The sequence below is a fragment of the Balaenoptera musculus genome, chromosome 2 (genome assembly GCF_009873245.2).
Source record: "Balaenoptera musculus isolate JJ_BM4_2016_0621 chromosome 2, mBalMus1.pri.v3, whole genome shotgun sequence".
NCBI lineage: Eukaryota > Metazoa > Chordata > Mammalia > Artiodactyla > Balaenopteridae > Balaenoptera > Balaenoptera musculus.
The window spans coordinates 139,534,369-139,548,870 of record NC_045786.1 but is presented as its reverse complement, the minus strand read 5'-3'; positions in this window follow the sequence as shown (position 1 = coordinate 139,548,870).

The following is a 14,502-nucleotide window of genomic DNA, read 5'->3' as shown; positions in this document are numbered from 1 at the left end:
CGAAATAAAAATGCAAGGCCCCTCATTAAAAAAATTATTAAGGGGCTTCCCTGGTGGCACAGTGGTTGAGAATCTGCCTGCCAATGCAGGGGACACGGGTTCGAGCCCTGGTCTGGGAGGATCCCACATGCCACGGAGCAACTAGGCCCGTGAGCCACAACTACTGAGCCTGCGCGTCTGGAGCCTGTGCTCCGCAACAAGAGAGGCCGCGACAGTGAGAGGCCCGCGCACTGCGATGAAGAGTGGCCCCCGCTCACCGCAGCTGGAGAAAGCCCTCGCACAGAAACAAAGACCCAACACAGCCATAAATAAATAAATTAATTTTTAAAAAAATGATTAAGAATTTCAAGATGGCAACAACAGAGCATTAAACCAGTGGTGCGGCCCTTCTGAGGGTGGGTCCCTGTGCGACTGCTCAGATTGCGAGTCCACAAAGCCTACTCGGCCCACAAGGTTTGGGGGCTCCAGGGCCTGCCCATCCCCACCGTTGCAGCTGGGAATGCGTGGATTCCACTTTTGTCAAAATCCACCCCAGGCCATCTCTCCTTGCAGCATTCCAGCCAAATCTTACCAGAAAGTTTTGTCTTTTCTCACCAGAGTCTTCCCGTCAGATGAATAACCTCAGAGCAGCAGTTTCTTTGGGAACCTCTTGAGGCCCTGAATTGCTCCCAGGCAAGCACTCCCACCCACTCAACCTCCAGCCTCCAGCAACAGGGGTAGGCGGCTGCCAGCAGCCATTCTGGGGCTGGGGGGGATGGGGGGGGTGTCATTACTAAAAAAGAAAAAAGAGAAAAAATTAGGACTCATCCCTTCCCTAGGGCCATCAGTTCATAAAACTGCATTATCAAAAAAGCCACCAGACTTAGAAAAATTTTGAGTCAGGCTAGGAAATTTTGTTTATCTGCTGACTAAAAAAAAAAGTGGAAGGACGGTGAGGTAGTTCAGAGTCATTAAACCCCATGGTAAAAACCTAAGGGTTCTGGCATTTTTCATCCTTTCAGTGGGTTCTGATTGGGGCAGATGGGAAAGCCTGTGTGCTGAGGGGGAAGGGAGGGTAAAACATATATAACATAAAGTCTAACCATTTTAACCATTTTTTAAGTGTACACTCAGTGGCATTAAGTACATTCACACTTAGTGGTGCAACATCTCCCCTATCCATTTCCAGAACTTTGTCATCATCCCAAAATGAAATTCTGTACCCGTTAAACAATAACTCCCCATTCCCTCTTCTCCCAGCCCTTGGGCCTCTCTATTCTACTTTCGGTCTCTGTGAATTTGTCTATTCTAGGTATCTCATATAAGTAGAATCATACAATATTTGCCCTTTTGTGTCAGGCTTATTTCATTTAACATAATGTTTTCACTTACTATACATGCTGCAGCATGTGTCAGAATTTCATTCCTCTTTATGAGTGAATAATATTTCATTGTATGTATATATCACACTTTGTTTATTCACTCATCTGTTGATGGACATGTAGATTGTTTCTACCTTTTGGCTATTGTGAATAATGCTGATATGAACATTAGTACACAAGGATATGTTCAAGTCCTCGCTTTCAATTCTTTTGGGTATATACCTAGAAGTGGAATTGCTGGATCATACAGTAATTTTGTGTTTAACTTTTTAAGGAATCACCAAATTATTTTCCACAGCATCTCCATAAGTTTTCATTCCCACCAGCACAAAGGCTCCAATTTCTCCACATCCTTACTAACACTTGTTACCTTCCAAGTTTTTTGTTTTGTGTTTTGTTTGTTTTTATAACAGATGTCCTAATGAGTGTGAAGCAGTATCACATTGTGGTTTTGATTTGCAATTCTCTACTGACATTAACCATCTTTTCATGTGCTTATTGGCCATTTGTGTATCTCCTCTGGAGAAATATCCAAGTCCTTTGCCCATTTTTGAGTTGCATTTTTGTTGTTGTTGCATTTCGGAGTTCTTTATATATTCTGGATATTAATCCCTTATCAAATACATGATTTGAAGATATCTTCTTCCATTTTGTGGGCTTGCTTTTCACTCTCTTGATAGTGTCCTTGATGTACATAGTGGGGAGGCTTTTGAAGAAATAATATTAACATGGCAGACTACTGACGCCTAAAAAGGGTGCAAGATATTTTTTATTGGTCCCCCCCAACCCAGATCCACTCTCCAGCCTTTCCCACCCTGCTTCCGTCACTAGGTGGCTGGCTTCTAGGTACAGCAATGTAGGGGTCCCTTGCCCCCTGCTTCCCAACTGGGTTAAGTCAAGAGGAGACATCATCAGGAGACCTGCAGGGCCACAGGTTGCCTGTACCTCTACCAAAGATGACAGTTCCTGTCAGGTGGCTCCATGATTTCCAGGTCTGGTAACTGGCTCACCCTCGTGCACCTTAAGGCCTTTCACATTTAGGTGCAATAATGGCTCCCTGCTATCCCTAGCCCACAGATACTGCACCATGCATGTCTGTTTCCCTTAACCCTGAGTAGGGGAAGGAAACCTCACCTAGGACCCTCTTAGGGTCCCTGGCTGGGTCTGAAAATTAAATGGACAAAGACAGATTAACAGGAAAAAGCATACACATTTTATTAAGTTTTTACATGTACATGCGAGCCTTCACAAGAGACTGAAGACATGAAGAAGTGGATAGATCAGGAAGCTTTTATACCTTTTAGACAAAGAAACAGTAAATTTGTCAAGATTTGAGAAAACAAAGGGGTAGGGGTTTGGGCTTGGGGTAGTCAATAGTGAAGAAGTATCTAGGAAGATAAGGACTAGATTAACAATATTTGTTTGTACAGATTTCTCTGCCCCAAATTCCCATCTCTAGTGGTAAGAATGTTCCTCCTGGTACAGGGAGGGTACCTTTCACATGGGAGTTCAAAATGCCAAGGTGCCATATTTTAGGGTAGCTTGTCCTGAACCCCATCACCTGCCTACACCTTTGTAAGCATCTCCTTTCTTAAACTCTCCTCAATTACTCCACTTGAGCATTTCCTGCTGGAACACTGACTGATACAAATGGAAACACTTTAGAGGCAGGAAGACCACAGTTCAAGTCTTGGCTTTACCACTCAATAACCACTCAACCACTTAACCACTCAACCTCCAACAGGTTCATCTCTCTGAGCCTCCTCGTCTCCAACTAGCAGGTGGAGAAAATGACACTTACCAAATAGGGTTGTTGGGAGGATGGAAAGAAAGAGCAAACGTGAATACCCAGCATGCAGTATATGCTCAATAAGTTCTAATTCCCTTTCCTTTGCTGGACAAAGCTGGTCTTTGGCCCCTCTCCCAGCCTCCTTTTACTGCCCTGTTCTGCTGTTCTTACGTAGAGCTCCCTATCTTGGTGCTTCACCACTGGTCTGGTCAAGTCCTCACAATCTAGATCTCTTCTTTGCCACCTAAGCAGCCCCCTAAACATCCTCACAGACCCCCGTCTAAACCAGCACACTCAATTGTCCCATTCCTTTAGAAGTCTTCCTGCCTAATGAAGTGGGTGAAAATATGTTTTCCCAATGAGCTCATCCCACCCCTTTACTCATGCAAACATGATAGTCCCAGGTAAGAAACATGCATAACTCAATTAAAATTCCCAACTCCTTGAAGTTTATGTAAAGCTGAGAAGAAATGCTCAGGACACTTGGCTAGAAATTCTCCCACAGTCTGGCCCATTACAACTTCTGAAATCCTGCCAGACGTGTACTGGGATGGTTGGAGGCAGCCCAGCAAAAAGCCAAGACTGAGAATGTGGCCTCTGGAGTTGGTCTGCCTGGGTTTAAATGCCAGCACCCCCACTCACTAGCTGTGTGACTTAGGCAAAGACCCAAACCACTCTGATCCTTAGTTTCCTCACCTATGAAATCAGGGTATATTCATGGCAACTTCATAGGACGAGGGTGCTGATTACATAAAACAATCAACTGTAATAACAAAGTGCTGAGCACGGTTCTGGGTACATGATTCACACTCAATAAAATTTAGTTATTATTTCAATTCTACTCCACACTAATGTACTTAGAAGGATCCACAGGGCACAGTGGAGGCAGGCACTACAGGCAAATGTTTTATCATATTGTTTTTAAAATGTTTCTTTTTTGTTGTAAAAGTAATGACTATTCATTGTGTAAAGTTCGGAAACTATGAAATCATATAAAGAAAAAAGTAAGTCACCTGTAATCTCACATACAAATACAACCACTTTTCAGTGACTTTCCTTCAGGATCAATATACATTTATTTTCTTTCATGTGTATTTGTATTTACAGTTGGGTAGCTTTTATAAACCAAGAATTTTTATACTGATTTATCACTGCCACGACCTTTCCCCCATGTCACTGGTCTTCTAAAACATGATTTTTAACTTAAACCATATATTGGGTTAGTTGCACATACATCTTTAAAATCACGTACTGTATAAAATAACACACTAAAGTAGAAATACAACTTTCTTCCACTCTCACATTTCATGACATAATGTATTCAAAGTCTTCCCATGTCTCTTTCACATTAGTGTCTCTGTCATCCCCAGAGCCACTTTTTGAGTCATCTCACAGTTTTCTATAGTACATTACCTTCTCTTCCATCTCAATTGTTTCGAGTTATAGCACTTTTTGAATCTACTTGCTGTTACTGGAAATTTTATGCTAAACCACAAGTAGAACAGTTAGTTCTACCTAAAACAGTTCTGTTTTTCTTTTTAAATACAATGTTAAATAATAGAAGGTAGATTTTTCATGTGCCATGTGATCTCTACAACGTAATTATTTATAGTTTTTTTTTCAAATGTTACCCTTCTAACATTTGAAAAAAAAACAACTATTTGTATTATAAATACAAATAAGTATTATATGGACATGATACAATAGTCAAAAGAAAAGGTGATTTTTCACTGATTCATAATTTTCCTTCTTAAGATAGAATGTACTTAATCTGTCCCCTATTAATGGATATTTAGATTGTTTTCCATCTTTCATGGAGTTTATTTTTGAAATGGCTTGGAGAAGAGCTGGGAGAGAAAAAAAAAATCAAGATCCAGGGGCTTCCCTGATGGTGCAGTGGTTGAGAGTCTGCCTGCCGATGCAGGGGACACGGGTTCGAGCCCTGGTCTGGGAAGATCCCACATGCCGCGGAGCGGCTGGGCCCGTGAGCCACAACTGCTGAGCCTGCGCGTCTGGAGCCTGCGCTCCCAACAAGAGAGGCCGCGACAGTGAGAGGCCCGCGCACCGCGATGAAGAATGGCCCCCACTTGCTACAACTAGAGAAAGCCCTCGCACAGAAACGAAGACCCAACCCAGCCATAAATAAATAAATTAAAAAAAAAAAAAAATCAAGATCCACTTCAAGCGATAACCTCTATTTTTGACTGTTCTTAGCAGCATCCTGCTGACCTCCTCCTACCATCTTCAGAACTGATGTTCATTGACTGCCACTGGTACTCAGGGGGCTGAAGCCCCAGGTCCAGGCATAGTTCAAGGTCAGAAAAGGAGCAGGTGGAGGGCAGGGCAATAATTTTGTCAACCAGCTCTGTTTGCCCCCTGCTAAACTCCAGATGCCCCGGGAGCTGCCAGCCCTAGGGATACAGCCCAGCAGGGGATCTGGGCATCAGGCAGATGCCCAAGCCTACACATCCCTGAGTTCCTGCAGGCCAGTGTCCCACCCCTTTGCCAGTTCCTCATTTTATATAAATCAAGATCTCAGGCCTCCAGGGAGTCATCAACTGAAGACAAGTCAGGACTGAAAAAGGAAAGAGAATTAGAACAGGGATAGTCAAGCAGAGGCCTCTGGCCCAACAATGTGACATCTAGGATTGGAATATCCCAACAGACAAATACACCATTGACAGGGGACTATCAGGGACACTGACAGTTGATACTTTGGAGCCTGTCTAGTGGTGTATAGAAGGAAACAGAGCATTTCTCTCCTGAAAATTCCCCCCAGTTGCCACTTTGGAGCCTGTCTAGTGGTGTATAGAAGGAAACAGAGCATTTCTCTCCTGAAAATTCCCCCCAGTTGCCTAATACCTCCAGAATCTACGCAGTTCGCTTTGCCAAAATCATCCAAACTGAGTGGCAGGATGAGTTTTTCGTGGCGATTGAGCATTTAGAATGTTCAGAACCAAGTGAGAGTCCAGAAGCAGCTGAGGAAGTTGGGTTCTGCCCAAAGGTGTGCTGGTAAAGGTTTAACAACAGGCTCTCATATGTGTGGGGTTGGGGGAGCAGGAGCCCCAGTAGTAGCATTTGCCAATTTCTATGGTGTGAATACTCCCATCACGGCCAATTTCAAGCTACGAATATGATGTCACTAAATGCAGAGTTGTAAAGAGATGTGCATTATATAATATTTCCACCATACAGATACAATAGATAGAAATAACCTCAAGAGCATGGATAATAGTATAACAGAGTAAAATAGTTAAGATGTGATAAGTTTTATGTATTTATTACCTTTCATTTTAATATAATTTATTTAATTGTAAGCTTACATAATTTAATTTTTAATAATAGGTGTCTGATGGCTTGCAAAATTTCTGAAAATCAATCAGCTTTCATGAGCTGGTACAAGACAGCACACCATTTTGCCTTTCACCCTCCCCTGTCACTGGCATATCTTTAGTCCCCACTTCACTGTAGAGTCAGGACAGCAACCTTGGGCAGAGTGAAAAAGCCATGTTGAATCTGAATGGCATTTGGACTGTTTCCTCATTTCCCTACTTCTCTGATGACACAACCTGTATTAGTCAGGATTCTCCAGAGAAACAGAAACAATGGGATATAGATAGATGGTAGGCAGACAGATAGATAGAAAGATGAGAGAGAGAGAGAGAGAGATAAGAGGAGATTTATTATAAGAATTGGCTCACATGGTTATGGAGACTAAGAAATCCCACAACCTACTGTCTGCAAGCGGGAGAACCAGGAAAGCCAGTGGTGTAAGGCAGTCTGAGTCCAAAGGCTTGAGAACCAGGGCAGCCAATGGTATAATTCCCAGTCCCAGGCTGAAGGTTTGAGAACCAGAGGAACACTGTTGAAAGTTCCAGAGTACAAAGACCCAAGAACCTGGAGCTTCAATGTCAACGGCAGGAGAAGATGGACATCCCAGGTCAAGAAGACAGAGATAGAATTTGCCCTTCCTTGGCCTTCTTATTCCATTCAGTTCCTCAACAGATTGGATGATGCCTGCCCACATAGGTGCAGGCAGGTCCTCTTCACTCAGTCTACTCAATCAAATGCTAATCTCTCCAAGAAACACCCTCACAGACACATAGAAATAATGTTTTACCAGCTATCTGGGCATCCCTTCACCCAGTCAAATTGACACACAAAACTGACTGTCATACAACCCAAAACCCCTCTTTAAAATTTGTTTCAGGGCTTCCCTGGTGACACAGTGGTTAAGAATCCTCCTGCCAATGCAGGGGACACAGGTTCGAGCCCTGGTCCGGGAAGATCCCACATGCCGTGGAGCAACTAAGCCCGTGCGCCACAACTACTGAGCCTGCGCTCTAGAGCCCACGAGCCACAACTACTGAAGCCCGTGCGTCTAGAGCCCGTGCTCCGTAACAAGAGAAGCCACCGCAATGAGAAGCCCACACATGGCAACGAAGAGCAGCCCCCACTCGCCGCAACTAGAAGAAAGCCCACGCACAGCAATGAAGACCCAACGCAGCCAAAAATAAATAAATTAAATAAAATAAAGATTTTTAAAAATTTGTTTCAATTATAAAATTCGGCAGATGCGCACATAAAAAATGCACAGACAATAATATAATGAGAATTTGTGATTTACCCAGTTTAGAAAAATAAAATATGGCAAGCTCACCTGAAGTTTTCTGTGTATCCTCCTCGTCACATCCCCTTCCCTCCTCCTCAGAGGGGACCACTGTCCTGAATTTGATGATTACCATTCCCACATTTATCTTCATAATTTTAGTACACAGTATATATATTACATAGTATATATGTATGTATGTATATACGTGTGTGTACATATGTTTCTAGTCTCTTTTTACAGATAGGAAAACACAGAACTAGCTCAGAGTCAACGTTGCTTGAATAAAAATCTCTTTTATTAACTTTTTCCTTAAGTGTCTGAAGAAAAGAGCTCACCCAAAACAGTCTTGGTAGTGAAACTGGCCCCTTTATTTCTAGCCTAAGGACAATTTAGAAGGGTGGGTGCACAACCGCCCATTTCAAGACTGGAATAAATGCTAACGAGCCAAGGGGAGTCTTTTCTAAGACTTCCAGATGATGGCCTGTCTTCTGTTTCCCTGTGAAAGCCAGCAGCAGCAGACCATGGTTGTCACTAAAGATACCATCTTCTGGCTTTTCACAGTCTTTCTTTATAAATGCCGCTATGAAGACATCTTATTCCATCATATTATTATGGAATCCTTTACTAACAGTAATTTCCGTCTAAGAGGTAAGAGTTTACATAGCATTTCTATCTTATCCTTTTTTAAAATGACAAATATTGACAAATATCAAGCATGAAGATGTTATTAACGAAGATTGTTGTAAGCTAAAAATTACAAGATGAAGATTTGTGATTCTACATCGAACTTGATTATAAAAGTTTTTATCAAACACTGTCAGAGGCTTCCCTGGTGCCGCAGTGGTTGAGAATCGGCCTGCCAATGCAGGGGACACGGGTTCAAGCCCTGGTCTGGGAAGATCCCACATGCCGCGGAGCAGCTGGGCCCGTGAGCCACAACTACTGAGCCTGCACGTCTGGAGCCTGTGCTCCGCAACAAGAGAGGCCGCGATAGTGAGAGGCCGGCGCACCGCGATGAAGAGTGGCCCCCGCTCGCCGCAACTAGAGAAAGCCCTCGCACAGAAACGAAGACCCAACACAGCCAAAAATAAATAAATAAATAAATAAATAAATTTATTTTAAAAAAACGCTGTCAGATTCGTAAGCTGGGGAGAGACTGCAGCTTTATAACTTGAACCTAAATGTGCAAGAGCAGATATAAAATCTTAGAATTTAATATCAGCTTTGAAAATGTTAAATTGGGAGTTTGAGCCTTTTTCACTTTATGAACTGGCACACTGTAGAAAGCAAGGGCTGTATTGATTTCTGACAGAAGAGGCCGTCTCTCAAATGGATTTGAGCCTTTTCATATTCCATTTCACTCTAAAGACACATTTTAAGTGATGTCCTCTTCATTTCCATTTAATGTGTGTGACTTAATTGAAGAAGAAAGAGAACAGCTTTACAGATAAGGAACTCTTCCTGAGAGCCTGTTGGGGTCACTGCAGGGGTGGAGAATATAACCAAGAAAATCTGCTCACTGACATGAAGTTCATGTTGTGGATTTTTTTCCCCCAAGTGTTCTAGTTCAAAGCAGATTCAAAGCCCTTTCCTTGGGCTATTTTTGCAATAGCCCAAGAAGAAAGTTGCCCTTTGTGTCACTCTTTAATTTTTTCACCAACCATCCCTGCCTGGAGAGGCCTCCTCGCCACCTCTGCCTGCCCTCTCACTTGCCTTTCTGGGAATGCAGTGCTCTCACCTCATGGTCTTGGGGATGGGAGGGCCCCAAATAACCCCAGCCTGGTAAGCAGTGAAGGACAACTTCTGGGAACCTGCTTATCTGGGCAGAAACTCACTTTAGCATCAGTTGTGCATGTTACGAGACAGATAACCAGGGTGGCTTTTATGCTCAGGATTCCAATCCATTGGTGTCTGTGTAGAGACCCAACATTGGTTGGCAAAAAGGCTAAGCAGGTCTTAGCGTAGCCTGTGATCAAAGGATGTTGGAAAGGAGCCTCTACCCCAAAGATATCCTCTGTGTTAGTTTTCTACGTGTAATTCTGTTACAAATTATACAAACTTAGTGACTCAAAACAGCACAAATTTATTATCTTAACAGTTCTGGAGGTCAGAAGTCCGAAATGGGTGTTATGGGGCTAAAAAGGTAGTGTTCCTTCTGGAAGCTGTAGGCAAGAATCCTTGCCTTTTCTAGATTCTAGAGGCCTCCTGAATTTCTTGGCTTGTGGACCCTTCACTTCCATCTTCAAAGTGCATTGATACAACCTCTGCTTCTGGCATCACATCTCACCTCTCAGCTTCTGACCCTCCTGCATCCTTTACATAAGGACCCTTGTGATTCCATTGACACTAATCCAGATTATTCTGATAATCCAGAATAATCCCCATAGCTCATGAGCCTTAATTTAATCAATCTGCAAAGTCCCCTTTCCCATAAAAGGCAACATATTCTGGGGATTGGAATGTGCACATCTTTGGGAGGCCATTTTCAGCCCACCACACCTCCCTATTACTAACCTGAAATTATGCCATTTGAGAGACATTCCTTTGGGTCTTAAATTTCATTTGTTTAAGAATCCCTTTTAAAATGCAAACACTCTGCTAACTTCCCTGGTGGTGCAGTGGTTAAGAATCCGCCTGCCAATGCAGGGGACACGGGTTTGAGCCCTGGCACAGGAAGATCCCACATGCCGCGGAGCAACTAAGTCCATGCGCCACAACTACTGAGCCTGTGTGCCACAACTACTGAAGCCTGTGCGCCTAGAGCCCGTGCTCCGCAACAAGAGAAGTCACCGCAATGAGAAGCCCGCGTACCTCAACGAAGAGTAGCCCCTGCTCGCTGCAACTAGAGAAAGCCCACGTGCAGCAACAAAAACCCAACGCAGCCAAAAATAAATAAATAAATTTATAAAAAAATAAAAAATAAAATAAATAAAATGCAAACACTCCTGGTAAAGGTGATGCCAAGTATATCTGAGAAAGACCTGGCCTGCTCTTGAGTTCCCTCAGCCCTTAATTCTGCTATCCAATGAGGCTGAATTATGTTGGTTTATGGAAGCCACCACCCTGGCCCTAAAAACCATGAGACAATGAGGAAAATAAGATGATAAGATTATATAGGTGAATTCATCCCTTAACTGATCAGACAGAGATGGCCAGAGTCACCTTAAAGAAAGGAAATGAGCAGGAAGATCCCTGTGTAACCAGATCAAAGGAATTATTCTGGAATGCCTCAAGCAGAAGCAAAGTGATCTGACAAGGAAGCATGGGAAAGAAGAGGCACAATACTCACAGGCCCACGTGCCCAGGCTCTCTGTCTGCCTGTCCAGATCCACTCTCTGCCTTCTCTGCCTCACTCTGTGATCTGAGAGGCTGGCCTCTCTCAAGCTTTTCATCTTCCAGTTGTGTTCAGCTTGCGGAGGCCACAAGCAGGATCAGGGGACAGTAGGAGAGTCAGGCCAGAGTATTTCCTCCCCCCATTCCCTCCCTGCTATACTGTTTTGGCAATGGCCGTATTCCTCCACCAAAGGCCGTGGATCCTGTGGAAATGCTCTCCCTTAGAGCTGCAGTTACAGCTCTCTCCAGGTTCTGGTACTGCTTCTTTTTTCACCCTGGAGGTGGTAATTACTCCCAGAGTTGCCAGACTGGAGATAGACTGGGGGTGATTCAACATCCCCTGTTGGTTTTGAGATATGTTTGAAAAGAATCCCTTCTTTAAACTCTCTGCAATTACTATTCCCTTTTGAGTGTGCAGTTTTTTTTTCTTCCTGGGCCTAGTCTGATACCTGCCGTGTCCTAGCACTGCCCCGTTTGACGGGAGCATGCGCCTAGCCATTGTGGCCCCAGACTTTCATGCTCAATGCCATTAAACTCTGGTCTTTACCTAACTCCCCCTGTGCCAATTCCGGGAGCCCTGAACAACCAGCTGATACCTTGATTCTTCATGTAGCTTCTCACCCCACGAGAGAGAAGGCACCCGTTGGGCTAAAGTCAGCTTAGCAGGTTTGTGTCTTATTATACATTAATAAATTGGCTATTTTGGGTTTATATTTCTCTTTGAGCCACGTTACTGTAGGTCATCATTGTTGCATCCAATCAAACTTGGGGCATGAGAAGACAGAGTGTCTGGACTGGCAAGGCTGGAAACAGACCAGACACCGGACCACAGGAAATGCCTGAAGGTCAATGCCACCTTGCAAGGTTTCCTGGTAGCCAGGCCTTCTGGTGTCTCCTGTGATGTCTGTCTCGGCACACACTTGCTTTTAGACTTGCACAGCCTTTAATATCCTTCACTGGGCTAACACTGTATGATCCTCCCACAGACTGTTATCAGCTAACACCTTGCAGGGATTATGACAGCTGGCTCAGAGCAAGAACATGTAGAAATGGGACATGGCTCAATGCCCGGAGGGGGGAAGGAGGTAGGAGGGGGAGAGGTGGGGTGAACTTGAAGCAGGACGAGGCTGACAATAAAGGGGCGGTCAACTCGACTTGTGTTACTTTTTTGCAGCTGTTCCCTGGAGCTCCCAATCCCTGTCCCCTCTGAGTCCAACTGCTAATCTTGGCTCTGCCACTAACCACCTGTGCAAACCTTACCTTCTTCAGATAATGATTTCTTCAACTGAAAAAGGAATGCTAAAGATCCATGAGTCTATTCTACATGCATTTAGTATGTTACATTCAAGTATTTTTTTTTAAAGTATATCAGAGTAGCATCTAGTTGGGAAGTAGGGATTCAGTTTAACATGGGTTATTTAGACTTCAGGTTTAGAGCACAGGAGGTTGAATGAATTCAGGCTCGGAACGCAGCTCCACTACTTACTGGTGACCCTGAGCAAGTCATTTAACCTCTCTGAGCCTAAGTTCCTCATCTGTAAAGCAAGAAAATGCTTCCCAGCTTGCACAATTGTAAGGATGATATGAGATAATGTCTATGTACCCCGGACGTAAGCCAGGATCTCATATCCCCCAGGCTCTGCACAGAGTTACAGCTGAAGAAGACAATTCTAAAACCAAATGGAATTTATAAAGTTTTCTAATCATACCAGCAGCGCTCAAAGAACATAAAAGGGGATCCAATTCACTTGAAGAACATAAAAGGGGATCCAATTTATAAACCACAGCAACATTTCTTAAAATAATCTTTTCCTCTTCTGCCCAATTCCCCTACCTCTCACCCACCTACTACGTCAGAATCTCAACTCTAGAAATCTCACAAAACTCTCCCCAACACTAGACTTGCCAGATTTAGCAAAACAAAACAAAACAAACAAGAGAAAGGATGCCCAGTTAAATGTGAATTTCAGATACACAACAAATCCCTTTTTTTTAGTATAAAAATTTCCCATGCAATATATGGGAGCCTACTTATACTCAGAGATTATTTGTTATTTATCTGAAATTCAAATGTAACTGGTGTCCTGTATTTTATCTGGCAACCCCAACTAACACCCAACCCACAAAGGTTTTTTTCTGCTTTTCATTCTTCCCCATCCCATGTTTGTTATGTAGGTTTGTCACAGCAAAGCCCATTAACAATTCCTGGGAAATAAAAACAGAAACTGGGTAATAATGCCTAACCTTTCTTTTTTTTCTTTTCCTTGGTGCTTCGTCTTGCTCATAGGGTGCCATTTGAAGAGGCCTCGCACTCCGCACTTCAGACCAGAGCTCCCAGTGCGACACGCCTGCACCACCACCTCAGAGGGGCGAGGCTGAGCGCAGAAGCGCTGAGCACGACGTTCAATTCAAGATGGCGGCAGCGGGCCGAGCGCAGAGACGCTGCACCCGGCACTGCGAGCTGCAGCCTGAGCAGCCCAGCTGTAACAGATCTCGCGAGAACTCGGTTCCCTCCCTGCTGATGAGATCCCTATAAAGCAGCCCCACCGGGGCCTTTGGGGAGAGGTTGTGGTCTAGAGCAGCGGTCGCTAACCTTTTGGGCATCAGGGACGGGTTTCATGGAGGACACTTTTTCCACGGACGGGGGTGGGGGGATGGTTCAGGCAGTAATGCGAGCGATGGGGAGAAGCAGATGAAGCGTCACCCGCTCACCTCCTGCTGGGCGGCCCGGTTCCTAACAGGCCATGGACCGGTACCCGTCCGCGGCCCGAGGGTTGGGGACCGGTGGTCTAGAGCACAAGCTTGTGCTTCTCCATTCTTGGATCCAAGAATAAGGCTTTCCTTTGCTTCTGAACCAAACTCAGTCTATTCTATTGGCTCCAGCGATACTGGGCGGGGGTTGGGGGGGGGCGGGGGTTGGGGGGGGCGGGGATCCTTATTCGGTCCCAATTTGAAAAGGTCAGTAACAGGTTGACTTAACTAAGTTTATCTCCCTTCATTTTTTTTTTTTTCCTTCTACACTTTTCCCAGTACCAGCCTTCTCCACAGTAAAGGAAAGCTTTGGAGCTGTCCCAGCAAGAAGAATCCTTTCCCTTCCCTCCTGCCTCTCCAGTCCTGCCTCTCCATACCCTGATTCTATATCTTCCAAAGCTCAGTAGCCAGGAAAACTCTGAGAAGGCAGGAGAGAGGAGGAAGCTAACAGGCAAAGACTAAATTTTTGTCGGGGTTAGGGAGTGAAGGCATCACTCTCACACATTCATAAATAAGGTGCTTAGCCCGGGGTCTGGAATATAGTAAACACAGAAGGAACACCTGCTCTTCCTCGTTACTATTACTAGGGAGACATCCTTTCCCACCCACCCAGCCCAAATCTGCGGCCTCGTTCTTTATAGAACACTCCAGAGGCC